The 23403-nt window shown below is 46.0% G+C and overlaps 1 pseudogene across 1 annotated transcript in view; it reads left to right on the top strand.

Moving 5' to 3' along the window:
* The first annotated feature begins 1502 nt into the window (after window positions 1–1502).
* The window catches only part of LOC147737948 (uncharacterized), a 33806-nt pseudogene continuing 11905 nt past the window's right edge, over window positions 1503–23403 (top strand). The window contains exons 1-2 of the transcript XR_015304996.1: window positions 1503–1551; window positions 16223–16314. The product of XR_015304996.1 is annotated as an uncharacterized LOC147737948 (transcript). The remainder of the gene's footprint in view (window positions 1552–16222; window positions 16315–23403) is intronic.

Below are 23403 nucleotides of genomic sequence, written 5' to 3'. Positions count from 1 at the left end.
TCCGGCGGGTAGGCTTGTGTCTTCGGGGGCCAGGGGGTCTGGCGCTGGGCGCGGTCCAGGCGCAGAGGGGCGCAGACGGGCTTACCTTTGGCGCACCTTCGGCGCTCAATCGGTGCTCCCGCTGCGCGCTTCCGCTGCATGGTCGCTCTGGGGGCGTCATAAGTAAGGAGCCGGGAGGTGGGTCAGCTGGGTGGCGGGAGCGGGGCGGCGAATGGGCTGGTGGTGGGCGGGTCCGCAGGGAGGCAGCGGCGGGAAATCTGTGCAGGCAGGCGGGCGGCTCAGCGGCGGCTGGGTCGCTCGGGGTCAGCTACAGGCAGGAAATCGGCGTCAGGAGCAGGAGGGGTGACCCAGCCTTGATACAGGCACAGTGGTCACTCCAGCACTGGCAACTGCAGTCCCCTTAAGTAAGGAGCCGGGAGGCGGGTCAGCTGGGTGGCGGGAGCGGGGCGGCGAATGGGCTGGTGGTGGGCGGGGCCGCAGGGAGGCAGCGGCGGGAAATCTGTGCAGGCAGGCGGGCGGCTCAGCGGCGGCTGGGTCACTCGGGGTCAGCTACAGGCAGGAAATCGGCATCAGGAGCAGGAGGGGTGACCCGGCCTTGATATAGGCACAGTGGTCAAGCTGTCCAGTGTACCTGTGGAAATGTCCCCACCTATGAAACATCCAAGTAGTTAAATCCTGGTCAGTTCCATCCAAAATCCGTCCTCACAATCTGTATTTGATTCAGAAATGTTCAATCCTTTTGAAACAAATGTTTTACGCCATGAAATATACAATCACACTTAAAACTCCAATCCTGAATTAATGTAAGCATTCTCATAACCACGCTGTACATACATAATACATAAATACCATCTGGGACACTCACCCAACACAAATATTATGTAACTCTGTGTTTAAATATTAGCTTGTGCACGAGTCAGGCTCCCACTGAAACCTGCTTTAAAACAGACCAGCCAACCCAATTATAAAAATACATTAACACAACCAAGATTCCCTAAAATGAATAATTCCTGCAATTAAAACAAACTTCATATCCATCGCCCTGACAGCCTAGTAATGCCGCATCTGTGTGGCCCGCTGGATTGCAAATGCCGTATTTGTATTGTGTGTCTTAAGACCATCCATGTCTGTGACTAGTGTTGCCATCCCAGCTGCTTTTAGGTGTCAACCCTGTCTGTCACATCTAGAAATCTAAAACACCCAGGTCTTTACAGGTATAAATGCTTGTTTGTGTGAAATGTATTTACTGCTGGAGCCTGGAGGCGGTGGTTCTGTCAGCGGCCACCAGAGGGCGCTCCTCGCCTGCTGATGAATCCACTGAGTTGCACATTGGATGAAAGCAGAAGGGTTTCCTCTTCCGGGTCAGTGGTGGCAGAGAGAGCACCAGCAGCGCTGGAGACATCACTTCCGGCCTCTCACTGTGTATGCAGCCTGCTGCAGAGAAGGAAGGAGCCCTGTCTGGTAGGCAGATATCTTCATTCCCCCCCCCCCCCCCCCAAGCCCCAGGGGGGAGGAGAGAGCTTGGACATGTCTGCACAGGTCTCTGCTCAGGTAGGAGATGGTCAGCACCTTCTGCTGTGTTTGTAGAAATAGACTGAATAATCCTGGAGGGAATCTCTGCAGGAGCTGGGCTCTTCTATCCGGGGGCCTCTGGGGCTGGGCTGGGCGCTTCTATCCGGGGGCCCTGGGGTTGAGATGGGCTCTTCTATCCAGGGGCCCCTGGGGCTGAGCTGAGCTCTTCTATCCAGGGGCCCTGGGGTTGAGCTGGGCTCTTCTATCCGGGGCCCCTGGGGTTGAGCTGGGCTCTTCTATCCAGGGGCCCCTGGGGCTGAGCTGAGCTCTTCTATCCAGGGGCCCTGGGGTTGAGCTGGGCTCTTCTATCCGGGGCCCCTAGGGCTGAGCTGGGCTCTTCTATCCGGGGGCCCCTGGGGCTGATCTGGTCCCTTCTATCCGGAGGCCCCTGGGACTGAGCTGGGCTCTTCTATTTGGGGCCCCTGGGGCTGAGCTGGGCTCTTTTATCCGTGGGCCCCTGGGCCTGAGCTGGGCTCTTCTATCCGGGGGGCCCTGAGGCTGAGCTGGGCTCTTCTACTGCTTTTTACTGCATTGAGGATCTGTCCACCATGCTTTTACTACTCTTTAAGAAATCTGTGCACGCTGCACTGCATCATACTGCAATATGAGGGATCTGTGCACACTGTACTGCATTTACTACACTGAGTAATCTGTTCACACCACACTGTTTTTTCTGTGTGACGGCAATATATGGGCTGCACTGCTTTTTGTTGTACTGACGAATCTGTGCACACTGTACTGCTTTTTACTACGCTCTGTGTATACGCTTCATTACTTGTAATTGACTATGATAAAGCATTGCATGCAGTAGTTTACCAAACAATGAGATATATGTGCACACTGCACTACTGTTTGCTGCACCTTGAGAAATAATGGGACGCTGCAAAGCCTTTTACTACTCGAAGAGAAATCAGTGTACACTTCAGTGATGTTTACTGTACTCTGGAATCTGTACACACTATGCTGCTGTGTGAATAATATGTGCACAATGGATTGTGCATTCTGAACTGCTGTTTGATACACTTTGAAACATCTTTTAACACCACTGAGATTTGTTCTGATCAATTAGTAATGTGTGCGTACCTCACTGCTTTTCTGCTAAACTGTTAGAGCACTATTAGCACTATGAGAAATCTGTTATGCCCTTTGGTTTAAAATATGCCCCTGCCACCTTCCAGTGGTTGGTGAATCAAGTCCTGACTGGGTTGGAGTCCTTTAGTGCAGCTTATCTTGATGATATTGCTGTCTTTAGTTCCACCTGGCAGGATCACCTGATCTACCTTGGGAAGGTTTTAAAAGCCCTGCAAACTGCAGGCCTAACCATCAAGATATCCGAATGCCAGCTAGGGCAGGGCACTGTGGTGTAGTTGGACCACCTTGTTGGTTGAGGCCAGGTGCAACCCTTACAGCCCAAGAGCCAGGTTATCCTGGACTGGGCATCTCCAACAACCCAGGCCCAAGTCAGGGCATTCCTTGGCTCGACTGGGTACTGCAGGAGGGTTGTGAAGGGATATGGGCCCATTGTGACTCCCCTCACAGAACCCACCTCCAAAAAAAAGCCCATAAAGGTAAACTGGACAGTTAGTTGCCAAAAGGCTTTTGACACCCTGAAAGAAGCAATATGCTCAGCACCAATTCTGAAGGCTCCAGATTATGCCAAGCAGTTCATAGTGCAGACTGATGCCTCTGAGCCAGGGATAGGAGCGGTCCTATCCCAGACCAATGATGAAGGCCAAGACCAACCTGTTGCTTTTATAAGTAGAAGGCGTCTCCCCAGGGAGCAGTGTTGGAGTGCCTTTGAGAGGGAGGCCTTTACTGTGGTTTGGTCCCTGAGACCATTCTTGTTTGGTACTCACTTCCTAGTTCAAACTGATCACAGACCTCTCAGATGGCTAATGCAAATAAAATGAGAAAATCCTAAAATGTTGAGGGGTCCATCTCCCTACAGGCAGTGAAAATTACTGAAAAAGCATATTCATTTGAATGTACTGTATTTGCTAACTGTTGCATCCTTCTGCATACCCTGTAAATCAAACAAAGTACAATTTCTATTGTATTTTCAACCCGTTCTATATCCAGTAACTTATTACTGAAAAGTATTTAATGCATACCTGTGCCATGTTTATTTGTCATTTGCTGACTGAGTGTGTACATCAAATGCTTAACACTGTCCTCCGATACTGCCTTACTGCTCGACCAAGCTACCACTTTAGAGAGTAAGGTTCTATCTAACTTTAACCTCTGCCTACCTCTGGGTTCACTTGGTCTCTATACACACTACACCTCATTTTTGTGTAGTATATATATAGCCAGTTTCCTACAATATGGCATTGAGTTTTTTTGCTACAAGTGATGGAAGGGACGGAAGTCTCTGTGGGATTTGCTTCCAGAAGCATGAAAGATTTGGAAACACAATATTCTGTAATAGAAAGTGATATGTTGGAATGCGTTTGGGGTGTCGGCAAGTGTAAGCCATATCTCTTGAAAAGAAAATTTAGCTTGAGGACCAATCACAGACCACTCATTGCTATTTTGTCTAGAATCCAAATTAAGATCCTCAGCTAGATTATCTATCAAATGATTGGAGTTTTAGTGTGATTACAATTGCAGGATGAAAGAACATTAGAGTGGACTTTCTGTCTTGGTTACCATTAGATTTGTGTTCAGTAGATTTACAAGAAGAAATTGAGGCATGTATCATTGCATAAGTTGAAGATTTGGTCATCTGTTCCAATTTAATGGAATTGTGTGATCGGTTGAGGGAGGATACTGTTTTGACCAAGGTCATGAATTTTGGGAAATTTGGGGGGATGAGGGAAAAATTTTTGGAGAATTCTTTGCAATCTTATTGCAAGGTGGCGATGAGTTATCTTTACAAGGAGGATTGTTGGTAAGAGGTGATAAGTTAATTCCCCCAGGATGTTTCCACCAAAAGATTTTGAAGACAGCTCATGTAGGCCATCTGGGTATGAGCGCCACTAAGCGCAGGATAAGAAATGATTTCTGGTGCCCTGGAGTGGATGTGGAGGTAGAAGAATTAGTGAGAAATTGTGCACCATGCTGTTTGAGTGATAAACATTTGAGAGTTGTGGTTGATTTTTTTTTCGACCCTTTTCCTGAATTACCTTCCAATATGAGACACTTTATTGTCATGATGGATCATCTTTCCAGGCGGGTGGAAGTACGTGGTGTAGCCGAACACAACACAAACTCTGTGATTCCTTTTGGTTGTGAAGTGTTTGCTAGAGAAGGGACTCTCGAGGAGCTGCCACAGATAATGGAGTTCAATTTACTTCCTCCAGCATGACAGAGATTTTAGGCAAGTGTAGAGTGAAACATTTATACACGCCATTGTACCACCCTCAGGTCAACTAAATGTAGAGAGATTCAACAGGTTTCTAGTGGAGTGTATCCAGAGCGCGGTGACATCTAGAGTTGACTGTGAAGTAACTACCAGATATTTAGGGTGGGATTATAGCTGTACACCTCACTCGATCTCTGGTAAAGCACCTTTTACACTCATGAGAGGGAGAAAAGAGGTGTCCTTGTTGTGTCCCTCATTCGATCTCTGGTAAAGCACCTTTTAAACTCATGACGTGGAGAAAAGAGGTGTCCCCTGTGTATCCCTCATTTGATCTCTGGTAAAGCAACTTTTAAATTCATGAGTTGGAGAAAAGAGGTGTTCCCTGTGTTTCCCTCATTTGATCTCTGGTAAATCAACTTTTAAACTCATGGCGGGGAGAAAAGTGGTGTTGTCGGTGTGTTCCTCTTTCGATCTCTGGTAAAGCACCTTTCACACTCATGAGGGGGAGGAAAGAGGAGTCCTCGTTGTGTCCTTTTTGAAGATGGAGGTGATGGGTCAAGGATGTGATGAATGTCTACAGCAAGTGAAGATGCCGGGAAATTGAGTGACAAACAGTGTTGCTCGGTGTCAAAGGGACGTGAGGTGTAAGGAAAAATATGTCCAGGAGGTCAAAATCGCAATGATTGATTTGGCACGTGTCAGGAAGACACCATTTTGCTAAGAAATGCATCTTCGAAATCTAGAGATCCTGTTAGAGTCATCGAGGTTAGAGGCAATGCTATTCGTGGTTCGAATGGACAATGGTGAAATATGACAAGAGTGGCTAGAAATGGAAAATGTGAGAATGAAAGTGAAAAACATGTAAGTGACAACCAAGTGTCTGTTGCAGGGAATGGTGCAGAGTTCTTGGTTAAGAAGGAGTTCTCGTGTTATCAAAGTGCCTAAAAGATAAGCTCCTCTTACATGTTGACTGAGTGGCATCTAGTTAGTTTTTCATATTTTCCTTGGGTATTGCTTTTTTCTGGTTCTCTGAGTTGATTTATTGTCTTGTTGTGTGTGTGTGGTAGTGTCTCTGTGGTTCTGTGTGTGTGTGTGTATGTGTGTGTATGTGTTTGTGTGGTTAAGTGCTGCTGACGGCCAATGGTCGTCAGCAGCGCTACCTCCCCAGTGCTGCGCACGACCATTGAACGTCCATTCAGCACTAGTTCTAATGGACAGCGCAGCACTGGGGAGAAATGTTTACACGCAGCTAAGGTGTTAAAAAGGGGCGAAGATGTGTAGCCTCTGCAGATAGGATGCCTTTACTGTTTATTGTTATATGATGTAATACGGCAGTGTACAGACATTGGTCTTGTTGGTGTTCTGTTATGGAATTTTGTTATGTGATGCTTTGAATAGTGTTACAGATGCAAGGATCCGCTGGGCCTTCTACAGCTGTGTAACAACTGGCTCACCTCGAACTTCTCAGATCTCTACCCCCACCCGCCCCCGTCACCTTGTGGATTGGGGTTATTTCCACATGGTTTCTACCCCTCTGTTTTGGGGATTCTTGCCTTTCCTCACCCATGGCCTCTGCAAGTTTGCCGCCACTGACCGATACAGTAAATAGTGGTGGGAAGGAGTATATTTGTTTACGAGTTCCACAAAGTTCCTTAGTTTTCCACCTGTTACCCACTCCATAGCACTTTCATGCCCTTTCTCTCCCGCAACCCAGACCAATATCCCTCATGCGAGAGTTGTAGTAATTCCGACAGTGTAAGGTACTTCGCACACGTAACCCTCATTTGTGTTCGCTGCAAGACCCAGGCCCATTGAAATTGCAGGATGTCCAGCAAAAGACCAGATATTTAACGCTTGTTTGAGCATTAGGGCTAATCAATCTGGCCCATAGCATGGTACTGGCGTAGAGAAAGTGTACGCCAGTCTCTATCACGCCCCTTGTGATGTTGTTTACTCTTTCTTATGTATGTACCTTTAAGATACTGGAACTTCCTATCCTTGTATTCTTATCTCATGTGAGATTCGGGAATACATGGAAGTTCCAGTAGTTCAGTTGAAGATTGCTCCTGTGGCTGAGGCTTTAATTAAAGCTTACTCCTGGCTATTTAAAGTTCCTGTTTGCTCTTTTATCATCACAAGACACTACATAATTTGGCGACGATCGGGTGAACCCAGTACTTCGCCTCAACATAGGAAATATCAAAAGGACGACTCTCCTGCTCCTCCAGCGGCGGTAATATAAATTAAAAGAATGAGGAAGGAAGCGAAGTCTTCCCAGCGGCAGTAAAAGAAAAGGAAATATACGGTGAGGAGTATGGTGGGCGGAATTGATTGGCAATCTTAATATAATTTAAACGGAAAGATAAAGAAAGAAATTGTGTAACGAGCGCTTCTCGCGCTCTACCTCGTGAAGAGACGTGACGTCTTCTCTCTCGCGCTGTGATTGACTCGCGTGTACAGCAGAAAGAGACGCGTGTGCAGGGAAACGCGTGTGGTGTGCGCGAGTGAAACAGGAAGCGCATGCTTTGTGCGCGAGTGAAACAATCCAATGAAGATTCCATTGCGCAATAATTAGCTGATGATAAGTTGTGCGCACAGCTGGAAGATTCCATATTACATCACAAAGCGCTACAAACACCCCTCTCCCCCATCGACAATGTCTTCAGTAAGCTGCCCATTTCAGGTGCGCCGCCAGGCAATAAAGCTCCAAGTCAGGGACCGCTAACCCACCTCCATCAGTGGGGTGCCGTAGTTTGGTTAATGTCAGTCTACAACGTCCTGTGCCTTATATGAGGTATATCAATAGGCTGTTAATCTCCCAAAAGATAGACTTTGTGAGCCAATTTGGGCGAGCTGCAAAGTAATGAAAGAGACTGGGAAGGAAAACCACCTTCACAGTATCACCCTGCCTGCGACTGATAGAGGAAGTATTAGCCAGGAATTTATGGATGTCTGCAAAAATCAGTGCCAGTTGAAGATTGCTCAAGATCGGCCAAGTTGTAGTAAATATGAATGCCCAGGAAGCATAATGTGACTGGCTCCGAGCAGAGATCCTGCCCCATTTCTGGCAGAATAGCGGCTGGTGTCAGAGCATGTATCGGGAATGCATTTGACTTATCCCAATTCTCCTGGACTCTCGACGTCTGTCTAAAATAATCCAAAGCTCTAAATGCGTGATCCACATTTGCGTGTTCCTCACGCTGGTACACTTATAGATCATCCCTGTATAGGGATGTATAGATGGGGTGTTCGTCAATCACTATTCCTCGATAATGATGGATGGTGTAGAGTATCAGGGCCAGAGGTTCAACAGCCAAGGTAAACAGCACTGGCGACAGGGGGCAACACTGTGTGGCATCTGTCTCTATCCTACAGGGTGCTGATATCACACCCCATTTTGAACCCGAGATATCAGGGGAAAATATAGCAGACGTGTCCAGGTGAGAAAGCCATTCCACAGTCCCATGCTGGCCAGAGTAGCATAAAGAAAGTCTCCACGCAGATAGTCACATGCTGTCTCTTTGTCAGTGCCGATCACTAGTGCTTTAGGATAGTCGACCAATGAGGTATGGAGCATTTGGCGAATGTACGCATCATACTGCTTTTAGGTATAAAACCCATTTGATGCATGTGAATAAGATCACCTGTATGGTTGCCTAGTCCCAAAAAATCAATTGGGGAAGTGTAGAGGAGATAATAGAATCACCCTCCTGAACTAGACTTATAAACAATGGGATTCTATCAATGTGAGTGGTGACTATTTATTTTATTTATTTATTTTGTATAGCGCAAACAGCTACCCAACAAAGGGTTTCCCGGCGCTGTGATTCAGTAGTAGCTGATCGGACGACTGACTTAGATGTTGAATATCCAGGTTTTTAAGGCCTTTCTGAATTTCATGTAGTTCACCTCAGAGCGCAAAGCTTGTGGCATAGCGTTCCACAGTGAGGGTCCAAGGTAGGCGAAAGATTTGCCGCCCATACGTGAGAGTTTTATTTTAGGAACAACAAACTTATTGGCTGTTGCAGATCTCAGAGTCCTAGATGGATGGTAACATTGTACAAGATTTTGTAGATACTTAGGGGCTTTATTTGTAGAGATCTTATGCATGAAGCATAAGGACATAAATTTAATTCTGTTTTCTATTTTTAGCTAGTGCAGCTCACGTATAAGTTTGGTGGTGGAGGAATGGATAGGAATTTTTCCTAGCAGTCTCGCGGCTGCATTCTGCACAGTTTGCAGTCTGCGGACTGTGGCTTTATTAGCCCCCAAATATAACGCATTAGCGTAATCTAACCTTGATGTTATTAAGGCATTGATGACCGTTTTCTTTGTATGTTCTGGTAGCATCCAACAAATTTTCTTTAGCCACTTTAAGATGGCAAAGCAAGTGGCCGATGTTTTAACAGCTTGCTGGTGCATACTCAGTGTGTCATTGACAATAAAGCCTAGATTACGGGCCTGAGTAGTAGGAGTTGGAGGAGTACCCATTACAGATGGCCAATGCTGGGGTACCCAGAGTTCTTTATTTTTCCCCAAAACAATTAATTCGGTTTTTTCACCGTTTAGTTTCAGAAAGTTTTTTTGCATCCACGCTGCGATTTTCACTAGTCCTAAATTTAATGTGGAGGGGTTGTTGCTTCCTGATGATGAAAGGGAAAAAAGAAGCTGAGAATCATCAGCGTAGGAAAACATCATTAAACCGGTCTCCTCAACTATTTTTGCAAGCGGACTCATATACAAATTAAAAAGTAACGGACTTAAAATTGAGCCTTGTGGAACTCCATGTTTGAAAGTAAGGGTTTCAGAGCAAGCAGATTGGGAAAAAACTTGAAACGTTCTATTCTCAAGTAGAGATTTAATCCAATTTAAGGCAGCGCCACAGATGCCAAATGAGTGGAGAGTCTTTATTAGTACCGCATGTGACACAGTGTCAAATGCGGCACTGAGGTCAAGAAGCACGAGTGCCACCGTTTCACCTTTATCTATCATAGCACGGATATTCTCTGTCACACCTAACAGGGTGGTTTCAGTTGAGAAACCAGCCCGGAAGCCGGACTGATGGGGAGGCAACAGGTCATGTGTGGTTATGAAATCTGTGAGACAGCGATGGACATGTTTCTCCAGAACTTTTGCAAAAATAGGGAGAAGAGAGATTGGCCGGAAGTTAGAAGGCACTTTTGGATCTGCGTCAGCTTTTTTCAGTAATGGGTGAATCATTGCATGTTTCCAGTCCTGTGGCACATGTTCTTCCTGCAAGGATATGTTTAAGAGATCAGTGATAATGGACATGGCTTTCCTACTGAGTAATTTCAAAATAGAACATGGTAAAGGGTCTCTTGGTGATCCAGATTTAATCGTATTTATAAGGTCAATGACAGTATCAATGTTAAGCATAGGCCAATTGTTTAGTAAGAAGGTATGAGTATTACAAACATTGGCATCTAGAGTGTCATCTTGAATACTAGGTCTATTAGGAGGGGAATTACGAGTATCAATGAGAACTTCGTCGTGTTTATTCTGGTCACGTTCGATGCTCTGGTAAATTTTATCTACTTTATTTACAAAAAAGGTAGCTAGTTGGTCGCATTGTGTTTTATTAAGGTCAGGTGGAGTTTGTGAGGTATTTGAGCCGGCCAGCTCTTTAACTGTGTTGAAAAGAGTCTTAGATTGATTTAAGGCTGCAGTGATTTTAATGCAGACAAATTCAGCTTTGGCTTTACTACACATCTTTTGGTAGTGTGTTAATTGGATTTTATATTCTTTTTTAGCTTCCATGGAATAAGACTTTCTCCACTGACGCTCAGCATTTTTGCATTTGGTATTTTCTAGCTTTAAAGAGTCATTGAACCAAGGGGCAGGTAGACGTTGATTTTTACCCTTTAACTTTGTTTTGGACAGGCACGAGTCGATGGCTGTCAAAAGCCATGTCTGAACAGATGCCAAGAGATTTTGCACTCTCGTATTAGTGCACGGTGTCGTGTTTTCTAATAAGGTATTCAGAATGTTGATATCTATTTTTTTCCATTTCCTAACAGTAGAGGTTGAGACCACCGAAGTGTCTTTATTTAGGGGTTGCGCTTGAAATAAAAATTTAATAGGAAAATGATCTGACCAGGGAATAGGCAAGGCGAGAAAGGTGTCCAAATTATTAATGTTGGAGAAAATTGCGGTATGTGTAGGGCCAGAGTTCTTCAAGCTTAGATTGAGGGACGCAAGATCGGCAATGAGTTCTGTGGCATTTATGCAGTGGTCATTATCCAAATGTAAGTTTAGGTCGCCTATAACTGTGAAATTGGCAGCATTCATGGCGAGAGGGCCTAGAAGTTCCGATATATTAGTTAGCCAATTTGATGCTGCTCCAGGCGGACGATAGATGAGTGCACCTGAAAAAGTGAAATTTGAAAAAAGTATAATTTTAAAAATGGCGCCTTCGCACCCAGGGCAGGGAAGTTTTTTAAACTCACAAGTATAGGTTTTTTTAAAAAATCACAGCGATGCCTCCTCCTACTTTGTTTATCCTATCAAGGCGTATAATCGCATATGAATCAGGGAGGGCCATGGCCACATCAGGTCCAGAGCTTGCATGAAGCCACGTTTCAGTAATAAACAAAGCGTCAGGAGCTTCATCTATTAAAAAATTGAAAATTTCTGTTTTATGTTTGGGTAGGGAGCGACAGTTTAAGCTGAAGAAGGTAAATAGCTTAGAATCAGAGTTAGAGCATGTCGTTTTGGTTCGATTCTCTAATTGTTTTGTCCCAACAGAATTTGTTGCTAAAGAGCAGTTATGGCAAATATTGCACTTTCTATCCAACTCGAATATACAGCAGCACGGCTGTCTAGGTAATTTTAGAGCTAATAGTTGTTCCGAACTGTATTGTATAGAGGGAGTGAGAATAGTAGCAGTGTTTATAGAGCTGCTGGAACATACCAGTGAAGGAGACAGAGGAATAAGAGCCATGGCCGTCGGGCACGTCCGAGGCGCGGACGGGCGCAGACGGGCTGACTCAGGCGTGACTCCGGCGCTGATGCAGGCGCGTCCACAATTCGCGTCCGCTATCGCGGAGTATTTCCGTTTCCTTAAGTAGGGATGGCTAGAGCGCTGTTGAAGCTCACGCCTCCCACCTAAGATGTCCGCCATTTCCGATTCTAATGCCAAATAAATCGGTATTCAGCCCGCAAATCGGCTGTTACCGTCTATGTGCAGGGTCTAGATTTAGTAATGTCAGGATTTTGGCAAGTGCGGTAAATTAATCAAATATTTAAAAGTCGCCGTTTAAAATGTTCGCAATCAGCAGTTAAACATAAACAATAAAGTGAAATTCAGACGGCAGTCTACCTCCCGGCTACTCGCCTCAGGAGGGGTCCAATGCTCAAACAAACAAACGAATCTCGCGATGTTCAGCAAAGGGCTCCTTAAGTAGGGATGGCTAGAGCGCTGTTGAAGCTCACGCCTCCCACCTAAGATGTCCGCCGTTTCTGATTCTAATGCCAAATAAATCGGTATTCAGCCCGCAAATCGGCTGTTATCGTCTATGTGCAGGGTCTAGATTTAGTAATGTCAGGATTTTGGCAAGTGCGGTAAATTAATCAAATATTTAAAAGCCGCCGTTTAAAATGCTCGCAATCAGCAGTTAAACATAAACAATAAAGTGAAATTCAGAAGGCAGTCTACCTCCCGGCTACTCGCCTCAGGAGGGGTCCAATGCTTAAACAAACAAACTAATCACTAATTTCTTATAATGTTCTCTAAACTCATAGATACACTGCAATGTGAAAATTAGGCCTCTCTGCGAGTGGCAGAATGAGGGCACTGTGTGGTTTTAAAATACCCCTCACACACTATGAATCCCATAGTGTCATTCTCCCATCATTGGGGTCTTCCCGTCCCTCTACGGGGCGGGGCGTGCTTCGACCTACGAGTGACACGGGAGCACTTATATTTTTGACAATAGGCTATGTGATAGGATGAGGATAGTGATATGTTTTAGGGAGTGTAGGGACCTATTTACGTGAATGGTGGTATAAAAAAAGGGTAAAAATTCCCTGGCTAGTTTAATGGCTTCGCAAGCTGGGAAGTGTGGTCTACTTTGTCGACATGACATGTTTCATAGGCAGACCCCTCCTGCCTACTCATCAGGACCTCTGTTGATCCCTACAAAAATACTCAATGCTCAACTAAATGTTAAATGCCTATGGTCCTAAAACTTAAGAACAAAAATCGGCTGCTAGGTTTAGCCTCGGGGCTTGAGTTGTCCCTTAGTGAGGCATTATCATAAAAAATGACCTAATATGGTCTATTTGAAGCGTGGTGATAGGGCCTCATGAGCCTGCGTCTTAGGGTGATTAATTGACTGGTTAGTGACCGCATGCCTAATCTGGCTTTATTCCATACCCTTCAGCAGCTCCGTGGATGTGCCTAGTCACCAACAATTTACTAAGTAGTTTATAATCTACATTTAATAAGGAGAGCAGTCTTTTGGATGTTATCTTATCACTCTACCCTTTTTGTGGAGTGGAACAAACAGGGACTCTCCCTTCATTGGTGGGAGTTCCCCCGCTGTTTTTGCTGCATTATACAATGTAGTCAAGGCTGGGGCAAGCGAGCCTGCACAAGATGCATAAAATTCCAGGGTCAAGCCAATTGAGCCTGATACCTTGCCCAGGGCTTTACTCAACCCATATCTTCCTGGATTGGGATATCACCTCCTAGGGATGCAGCCGCTACCGGTGATATTTGCTTCGTACTTGCCGATAGAGCATAATCCTGCACTGGCTGGGTTGGCTCCACATCAGAGCACCCATAGATGTTAGAATAATAGACAGCCAAGGCCGTATTAATCTCGGCTTACCTATAACGCCGGTCACTCTCTCCTTGTTGTGTATCTGCAGAATTTGGGGACCCTGTCTATCAGGATTGAGCCATTAAAGAAATCGGGTGACCCAAACGGTACTGGACCTGGGTATTACATCGATATTAAACAACAATGGTCTGAGACCTATATATTTCAAATTGATTAATGAATCAAGATTCACAAGTACAGAGCATATGTTGCTTGATCAGCTCTACTCAATTGATGATAACCATATAAAAGATGGCAACAGCATCCATTTCCAAATACATACAATACTTTAATCTATTGTATCAATTTCAATTGTAATATTCAAAATTTGCAAATCAATTTGAAATATATAGGTCTCGGACCATTGTTGTTTAATATCAGGATTGAGCAGCCACACTAGTAATCTGCTGGATTCAGCAACTATGTGTGCCCTAGTTTTATATATGCTCACTATTCGTATGCCGTGAGCCTCTCCACTAGTTTTAGGAGTTTTTAGCTTTCTGCTCTCAGTCTGTCATGCAGGACCTGTGCTTCCTCTGACGGTAGATCCGGTTTTATTAAGAGGGGCTTCAAGTGTTTGATCTCAGTATGAAGCTGGGTGGAAGTCGAAAGTCGTACACGTATTTTCATTAAAGTAATAACTGATCACGTTCCCTAGGGTAGATCTGAAGACTAGGTCATCAGATTCGCAGTATTGAGCTTCCATGTCGCAGTGCGGGGTCTGGACAACACCCAGGCCAGAATCAATAATAAGGGGTGGTGGTCACAGTATTTTTCACCAGATATTCGACCCTTCTAGCTCTCGCATGTACGCTAGCCAAGCATAAAAAAAAGCATTTAAGTGTACTGATAGCTTGTGTGTACCCAAGTAATAAGAATCGAAACCCCCCTCCGAAGTTAAGGTTCTCCAGGTATCAACAAATCCTCAATCGTTAATCCAACATCGAAATGCGTGGGCAGTTTAATGTAGTGGGGATGTGAGCAGTGGGGGTGTGATCCATCTAAAGTTACACCAGCCATGCAGTTAAAATCTCCTCCAAGTAACATAGGGTAATGATGTATTCGGGTGAACAGAAAATTAGGGAGAAAAGGAATGATAGTTTGGCCCACATTTGTGGCATAAATATTCACACAGGCTTTATCTTTGCCATCCAGTTTACCTGTTAATATTACGTAGTGACCTTCTGGGTCTATGATCTCGATCTGTGAGAGAAACAGGGAAGGAAGGAAACAAACCAGCACCCCCTAGCAAAGGCGGAGTACTTGGTGGCAAAGATTTCCCCCCTTCATCGCTTCTGTACCGCTAGGCCCACAAAGCAGTTCTGTTTGAGGTATCTGTGAGGGATGATGCAGATATATCGCCTGTGGTCCCCGTGCCTACCCACAGCTGTTGTTTCAGTCGTACCCAATTGGTGCATTCCAGATCTGTGGCAGAATGATATCCTTGAGGTGAAAGCTGACAGTATAGTCAGCATGCTGCAAATGTAGTTAAACCTTGGACTACCACCATGTTCCCAGTTTAGACTCGTCCCCACAGCGACAATTGCCATTTGATCAATTTAGTGAAATCCCTGTGCATTTGATCAGTCAGTGTAGTCATATTGTCTTTGATCATCATTGGAAAATCGGTAGTAAACAATACTCATAATATTTCATCTCTGTGTCGATTTACCGAAATGGATGTTCATGGAGGGCTTCCCTCGTGGTATAGACCATCAAGGGTAAGACTTCACTTTTGGTCTAGTTCATTTTGTACCTGGAAAATACTGTAAAGTCTGATATGGTGAACGTCGGTGCTGACAGCGAACGTTTTGGAGAGGCTAAAGTGAGGAGTATGATGTCCACATGCAGCCTAATTTTCAGGTCGCCGGCTATGATTTCAGTTTCCCAAATGTCTTCTATGCAGCATATGGTGAATGTGAGGGGCTCTAAGGCTATCAGGAAGAGTGCCACAACCATTGTGCTTCTTTCTCTCCCTTTCCCTTTTGCCCTTCTCCACTTCTTTTCTTGCCTGCCATCTGTTTGTTTTAAACTTCACATTATGTGTTGTATGCATGCTCAGAATTGAGATTTTCCTAAGTGTAAAGATTCCAAAAATCTCAACTATTATGCATTTCATCCCTTGCTTTATTAGCATCCACGTTAAACACAGTTATAAAAAGACTACACTTCCCTGAGACCATTGGAATTCATGACTACAGAAAACTGCACCTGGTGCACCGTCATGGCACACTAGGTCTCGTTGTTAATCCTCCCGTGCATGCAGCAAGTCCTCTTCTCTGATCATAGGCATTGAAAACAAGATGCATAGGCTTTTCTGTTTTCAGTTTCTATAGGTTCTAAATTGTGTTTTTTTCAGTACTTTGCTAACTTTAACTTTTTTTTTGCTCTATAAAAAATCACAGGGCAAGTGAGTTTATTTCCTTCTCTTGCTTGTCCCTATTGTAATTTCTAATATCCATCTATCTCCTCCTTACAGTTATTTTTTTATTTGTTCTTTCAGGTAATGTTTCAGTGTTTTGCTCACCTCCAAACCTTTCTCATTTCCCATCGATCTCTTTCCAGCAGTCTTGTCCCAGGATGTGCAGGATGGAGGTACGTTTGCATCTCATTATCTCATAAATATTTGATTGCATGTTTTATACTTGTCAAATATCAACAAGAGAAAACTCTTTGAGCAATATTGGTTGCAGGGAGCATCAATGACAATGGTCTTAGCTCCCAGTGCATAACTACTATGCCTGGCTGTTTACATTAACTCTGAAATACTTGCTGCTATTTGATATACTCCTGCTGCTATTTTAGAATTTAACTTTTAAAACTTTGTCGTGTTTTAAAACCATTTGCACTTTACCTTGCTTTTAAATCGTATTGTGTAGTTTCCTCAGTGTTTACTCCCTTCCCTGCCTGTGCCCCGTTCCACCGCGGATTTTCCTGTTTGCGTGGAGGGCACGTCGGCAGACAGCTGTTCCCCGCTCCCATTGGCTGGTGTTGGTCAGGTGGGGCGACAGACTCGGGACCTGACATATTTAACCGGGATGACTTTCTCTGCGTATAGCGGACGTGCTCAGCGGGCGTGCGTCGAAGTTGCGCCAAAGTTAAGCCCGTCTGCGCCCGTCCGCGCTGAGGAAGCGCCAGGAGCCAGGCGGGGTGGGCCACGTTTTATACTCCAAGCAGTCCGTGAGTTTTACTCTCGCTCAGCGCTTCTTTCATTTAGACCTCTGTCATTTTGCGACCTTTCCTGAAAACCTTGCTAATATACAATGCTGTACAGTGGCTTTTAAATCAACACGTTCCCGACACCTTATCAGAAAGCAGGTTAATTCAGGGAAATCTATGCCCGATGCTATTTTAATAAAAAAGGCTGGCCTGCTCATAAATGCTAGGTCGCTGGCCCGTAACAACGCATCATTCAATGATTTTGTCTCCCAAAAAAATCCCCCCTGGGTTTTTATAACCGAAACGTGGGGCTCTGAGTCTTCAGGTCCTGATTTGGTGGAGGCAGTCCCTGAAGGCTATACTCTGACCAGGATGGACAGGACTGGGTTCAGAGGCGGGGGACTGGGAATCCTATTCAGAGATACCTTTACTTGCCGCACTGAGCCCCTCTCCTCTCCCTCCGATAATTTTGAGGCAATGCACTTCTCTATCAATTTTCTCCCCTCAGCCTCCTTTTCTGGCATTCTTTGCTACAGACCTCCGGGTCCTAAAACTACTTTTCAACAAAATATTCCCAAACTCATTGAGCCGTTTGTTGACAAGCCAAATTTTAGTATTTTGGGCGATTTTAACTTTCACTTAGAGGCCACAGACACCAAGGATACAACGACACTAATAGATGGTCTAGCCGCTTGTGGTCTGCGCCAATTGGACGAGGGCCCCACGCACTCCGCTGCCCATACGTTGGATGGCATTTTTACTAATGATGCCAGATTGACGACTGGTTCTCCCATCCTTCTTTCTTGGTCTGACCATAGAGCAGTTCCTTTTCACCTTAAAATTAACTCTACGTCACCAAATACACCTAAGAGTAACATCTGGGAGACTAGAAGAAATTACGGAGCGATCAATGATGATACCCTTGCACCTTTCATGGACGCTTTCAGCTCTCTCTCTATCTGATTCCAATGCAGTGGCACTGGGTCTCTCTAACGCCCTAGCCAACGCTAGAGAAACCCAAGCACCGGCTAAACGTTACTATTCAGCGCGAAGGAGTCCCTCTCAGCCTTGGTTCTCTGATCGTCTAAGACTTCTACGCCAGAAGTGCAGACAACAGGAGAGATCTTGGCATGCACACCCTGACCCCCAGGGAAAAGCCCTACACAAATCTCTATTGAGAGATTATAAGAAGGCTATTGTTGAGGAAAAAAAGAAGCCATTTTAACAATCTTACTGCCTCTCTAAAATCATCACGAGATCTGTTTAAAATAATTGACTCCCTATCGGCTCCTAAAGTTGCCGATCCTATTATTGAAACACAGGAGCTCTGAGATAATATCACAAGCTTCTTTCACTCCAAAATTGCCGACATTTATAACTCTCTTGAGATTTGCAATCAGGAGCTGGATGCTAATTCAGCACTTTCTCTCTCTATGAGCTCCTCTCCCCATACTGAGACCACCGAAGTCTATCCCAAATTGGGTCTCACCGGCTTCCCTCTCTTGACCTTAGAAGATCTTAACCATCTCCTTGATGCCACCAAGTCATCCTCGCCCTTAGACCCCTGCCATTTAAGAACCTTAAAGACCTGCAGAGGGGTCGTCCTCCCTCCGCTACTATAGGTTTTAAACATGGCCATCAGTGAGGGGATTTTCCCCTCTTCCTGGAAGACTGCTGTTGTCAAACCACTGCTCAAAAAGCCCTCTCTCGACCCCGGAGTGTTAAAAAACTTTCGTCCTATCTCCCTACTTCTGGCCCCAGCCAAGATTCTTGAGGCCCATATCAATCGTAATCTTTCCGCCTTCATTGAGAGTTCTAATTTATTGGATATCTCTCAACACGTGTTCCGGGCTGCACACAGCACGGAGTCTGCCCTCACGGTTGTGATTAACAATTTCCGCCTGGAGGTCGACAAGGGACATTCTACTCTGCTGGTGTTGTTAGATCTCACAGCAGCTTTTGACACCTTGTCCCCGTCAATTCTGAACTCCAGGGTTAAGGATATTGGGGTAGAGGGCACCGCTCTCAATCTACTCTCCTCCTTTCTACATCTTAGGGAGCAGAGAGTCAAGTTGGGCAATTTCCTCTCCGCCTCTCAAGAAGTGCCATGTGGGGTACCACAGGGCTCTTCATTGAGCCCTTTGTTATTCAACATCTACGTTACCCCACTTGCTAAGGTGGTGAGATCCTTCGGCCTTGAAGTACTATCTTACGCCGACGATACACAGATCCTGGTCTCTATCACCCAGTCGGCAAGCGATTCAGCTCTCAAGTTTAGAGCATGTATGGAGGCAGTCTCCAAATGGATGGTGCGAAATTTCTTAAAATTGAATGGGGATAAAACCGAGATCATGGTCTTTGGTGGTAGTCGGGAACTATGGTCAAAGGACTAGTGGCCTTCTTCCCTGGGGGAATGCCCTCTTCCCTCCGTCTCCGCCGGGAACCTTGGAGTTCTAATTGATCCCAGTCTATCATTTGACTCTTAGGTAAACAGAACGGTGTCCACCTGCTGTGCCATCATAAGAACGTTGAGGAAGATTGCTCCCTATCTATCCCATGCAGCCCGGAAACAATCAACAGTTGCTTTGGTCTCTTCGAGGCTAGATTATTGTAATGCCCTCTATAGTGGCATTAACAAGAGCTCCATCTACCGTCTTCAGATGGTGCAGAACTCTGCTGCCAGGATGGTCGGCAACTCTGGCCAGAAGGGGTCTTCACTGGCTTCCGATTCCCTCTAGGATCTCTTTCAAACTTCTGTGTCTGGCTCATGGTGATGTCCATGGCTCAGGCTCAGAAGGAATCAGGTCCCTTCGGTGTGTTTATACTCCCAGAAGAACCCTTCGTTCAGCATCTAAGAATTTGCTCTCGGTCCCCAGAGTTGTGAAGGCAAAATGGGGTGGTAGAGCTTTTTCCACCTTAGCTCCAAAACTTCGGAACTCTCTACCTCCTGAACTCTGTAGTCAGGCCTCCCTGTCGATCTTTAGAAAATGCCTAACGACCGCGCTTCTGGTGGTCATAGTGGTCTTCACTTGGTAGTTTGGACTTTCTGTTTGTTTGTTATCGCACCTTGATGCCCTCTGGGGCTAAGTTTGCGTGTTATAAAACGCCTTTCATTCATTCATAATATATGTGGCATATGTAGAGCACATCATGGTTGGGAAGCATTTCCAGTTACATCAGTGTTAGAGCTAGATCTACTAACCCCTTCCAAGCCTTGGACATACGGTTACGTCCAGGTTTGTGGTGCTCCGGTGCCATGGATTGAACCATTACGTCCAAGGCCCACTATTTTGAAATCTAGCTGCCCGATGCTCTTTTTTCCAGTATACTGACAATCGACGTGCATGGCGTGCTGACTTCCTTATAGTGAAAGTGAAATTACCTGATCCTTTCATTTCATTTTCACTGCCTATATGCTCTTGGCACCACAAGAGGGCGATCCCCTAGCAGGGATCCACCACTAGACACCAGAGAGGGGGGAGTGGCCCCTTAGGCAAGAGCCTTTGCTCCCCCATAATAATTTGCCCATATTCAGTCTTTCTACCCCCTCCCCCCGGGGAGGTGGAGCGGAAGGCACACTATACACCAAGGATTCTTTTTTTTATTTTACTTAGGGGTGCGGGCTACCCAAAATGGGCATTATAATGCCCCCAACTGTTACAGAAAGCAAACTAGGCACCAGGAATTATTGTCTTTTTTTAATAATAGAGTGGTGGAGGGTGCCCACAGTGGGCATGTCTATGCCCATACCCCAACCACAACAGCGACAGTCTGCTCGCCCCTCTGGGAGGTAGATTGGGATTGAGAGATCTGGCATCCTTGGCGGGGGTCTCCCTTTCCATTTTTCATTATGCCTCCTATGTGTATGACCTATTTTTGTGCTGGACAAGATGCTCTGAGCACTGTGCCACTGCTGATCAGTGCCACAGTGCAAGTGCTCCTTCTGATAAATATGACATCTTATATTCGTATCTGACCCAGTGAAAATGGTTGAGATCCCAGACGAGTGTCCCGGAACTCAGGAGTTCGTAATGCATTCTTTTAGGGGAATGATTTTGGAAATAGCACTTTTAGAAAGTGACTATTTTCTTACCCAAACCTTGCTGTGTGCTGCCGAAGATGTGTAGTCAGATGTCTGGGAAAAGTGACAGGGTCTGGGCCGTCCCCAGAGCCTGGTGTTAGCTGGTTGCATTTAGATGGGAGGGTTGGCGTAGTTTCTGTTGAGCATCCTGCCTTCCACAGTGCCGGCCCCACTTCCCGCTGAGTGTCTGCCGACCCTGCCTCCCTCCTTCAAAGGAAAGAGGTGTTATCTGGCAGGAAACACCCACAACAAGTACCTGGGTACCGGGGAACCCCCTGCCGGATCAAACAACTTCAAAAGACCCCTTTTGCCCTAAATCTAGGGGCCTTTTTGGCTGTAGTTTAGATTGCTTTGGACTAAGAAGAGCCCTGCTGAATTTGTCGCGGCTCACACCCTACGAACCGTATCTCCTGCGCATCGCATCTCATCTGTTGAGCCCTGCTGACATTGTCGTGGCTCACACCCTACGAACCGTACCTCCTGTATGCATTGCATCACATCTGACAAGCCCTGCTGACTTGGTCGCGGCTCACACCCTACGAACCGTACCTCCTGCACGCATTGCAACGCATCTGACGAGCCCTGCTGACTTCGTCACGGCTCAAACCCTACGAACCGTACCCCCTGTACGCATTGCATCGCATCTGACGAGCCCTGCGGACTTTGTTGTGGCTCACACTCTACAAACTGTATCTCCTGTATGCATTGCAACGCAACTGACGAGCCCTGCTAACTTCGTCACTGCTCACACCCTGCAAACCGTACCTCCTGTACGCATTGCAACGCACCTGCGAGCTCTGCTGACTTCGTCGCGGCTCACACCCTACGAACCGTAACTCCTGTACGCATTGCATCACATCTGACAAGCCCTGCTGACTTTGTCAGGGCTCACACCCTATGAACTGTACCTCCTGTACGCATCGCATTGCACATCTACAGCCCAGCAGTATTTTAGCGCGGCTCGTACGCCTCGTACTGACATCTACAGCCCAGTAGTATTTCAGCGCGGCTCGTACGCCTCGAGCCGAACATCAAGTACGCCTCGTACCAACGTCTACAGTCCAGCAGCTTCTCATCGTGGTTCCCCAGAACCGACTCGTACTATCGAACACATCCCACCAGATGATTCCACATCACACCCCTGTCGACTGTGAGTATTCGAGTTGCCCCAGCCACTCGAAACCAAATTGAACTGAGTCGTGTTGCAACACACTTACAATCACCTTTTTTTCTTCTAACTTATTGTGGATTCTTTTTTACTGTTATTGGCCTGATGATAAAGATTATATAAAGAACGGTATGTTTTCATATACAACTGGTGTGGTGTCCATTTGTAGAGTGTCAAGATATTACTGTACATGGTCATAAATGCGTCATACCTTTCCTCGAAGATAAGTCTAACTGCTCGGTAACACTACTAAGGGGGTAACCCTAAATCTAAATCTAAATCTATAGGCCTCTACCCTAACTAGAGGAGGTGGGTCCCTGCTTGGTCAGAAGTAACTACCTCTGCCAACCAGAGACAACCAAATCTACAGGGATTATTACCCCCTATCAGCCCCCCCAAGGGGGCCGAAAGCCCACTAGACGCCAAGGTTTTTTTCCCTCTCTGAAAGAGGAGTGGGGGCTTCCCAGAATGGGCATGCTAATGTCTCTACACCCCAAAACTAAAGGGACAGTCTTTCTGTCCCTCCCTGGGGCAGATGGGAGTTATTACCCCATATCTGCTCCCCGGGGGGGGGGCCCACTAGACACCAGGGATTTTATTTTTATTAGAAAAGAGGGATTGGGGCTACCCGCAATGGGCAAAGCCATGCCCCCATTCACAATTATAAAAATAGAAGTCTTTCTACCCCTCCTCAGGTTTAATTGAGGGTACTAGCCCCCGCTATGCACCCATGGGGCAGAAAGCCCACTAGGCCCCAGGGATTTCTTGTTTTTAATATGTATGCCAATGCCAATGCCAATGCCCCCACCTCCAAACAAAAAATGGGGTAGTCTTTCTGCCCGCCTTCAGGGGGCAGATGGGGGTAATTGCCCTTGATATGCCCCCGGGGGCAGAAAGCCTATTAGACACCAAGATTTGTTTTAATAAAAGATGGGTGCGATGCTAATGCACCCTCCCCCAAAGGGGCAATAGCCCCTGATCTGCTGACTGGGGTGCAGAAAGTCCACCAGGAACCATATAAATGTTTATAGGCTTAGGCTGGGCCGGTCCCCTTTTTTTGTGAACAAATCTTTGCTGCTCTGTCCCCCTCCACACTCTTGGGGGCAGATCAGCAATATTTTTAGACTAATCTGCTGAAAACCTCTAGACACTAGCTTCTGTGTGTCAACTGGAGTGCGGCTGATGGTCGGTGTTTACTGGCGTTGGGCTGACTGTGTGTGAACCTGCATTTTGCGGGTGGCATGTGTGGGCTTGCGCTTAGCTGGCAGTGTGTGTG

Source organism: Lissotriton vulgaris, chromosome 1_1 (assembly GCF_964263255.1).
Source record: "Lissotriton vulgaris chromosome 1_1, aLisVul1.2, whole genome shotgun sequence".
Lineage (NCBI taxonomy): Eukaryota > Metazoa > Chordata > Amphibia > Caudata > Salamandridae > Lissotriton > Lissotriton vulgaris.
This window is presented reverse-complemented; position numbering and strand designations above follow the sequence as displayed.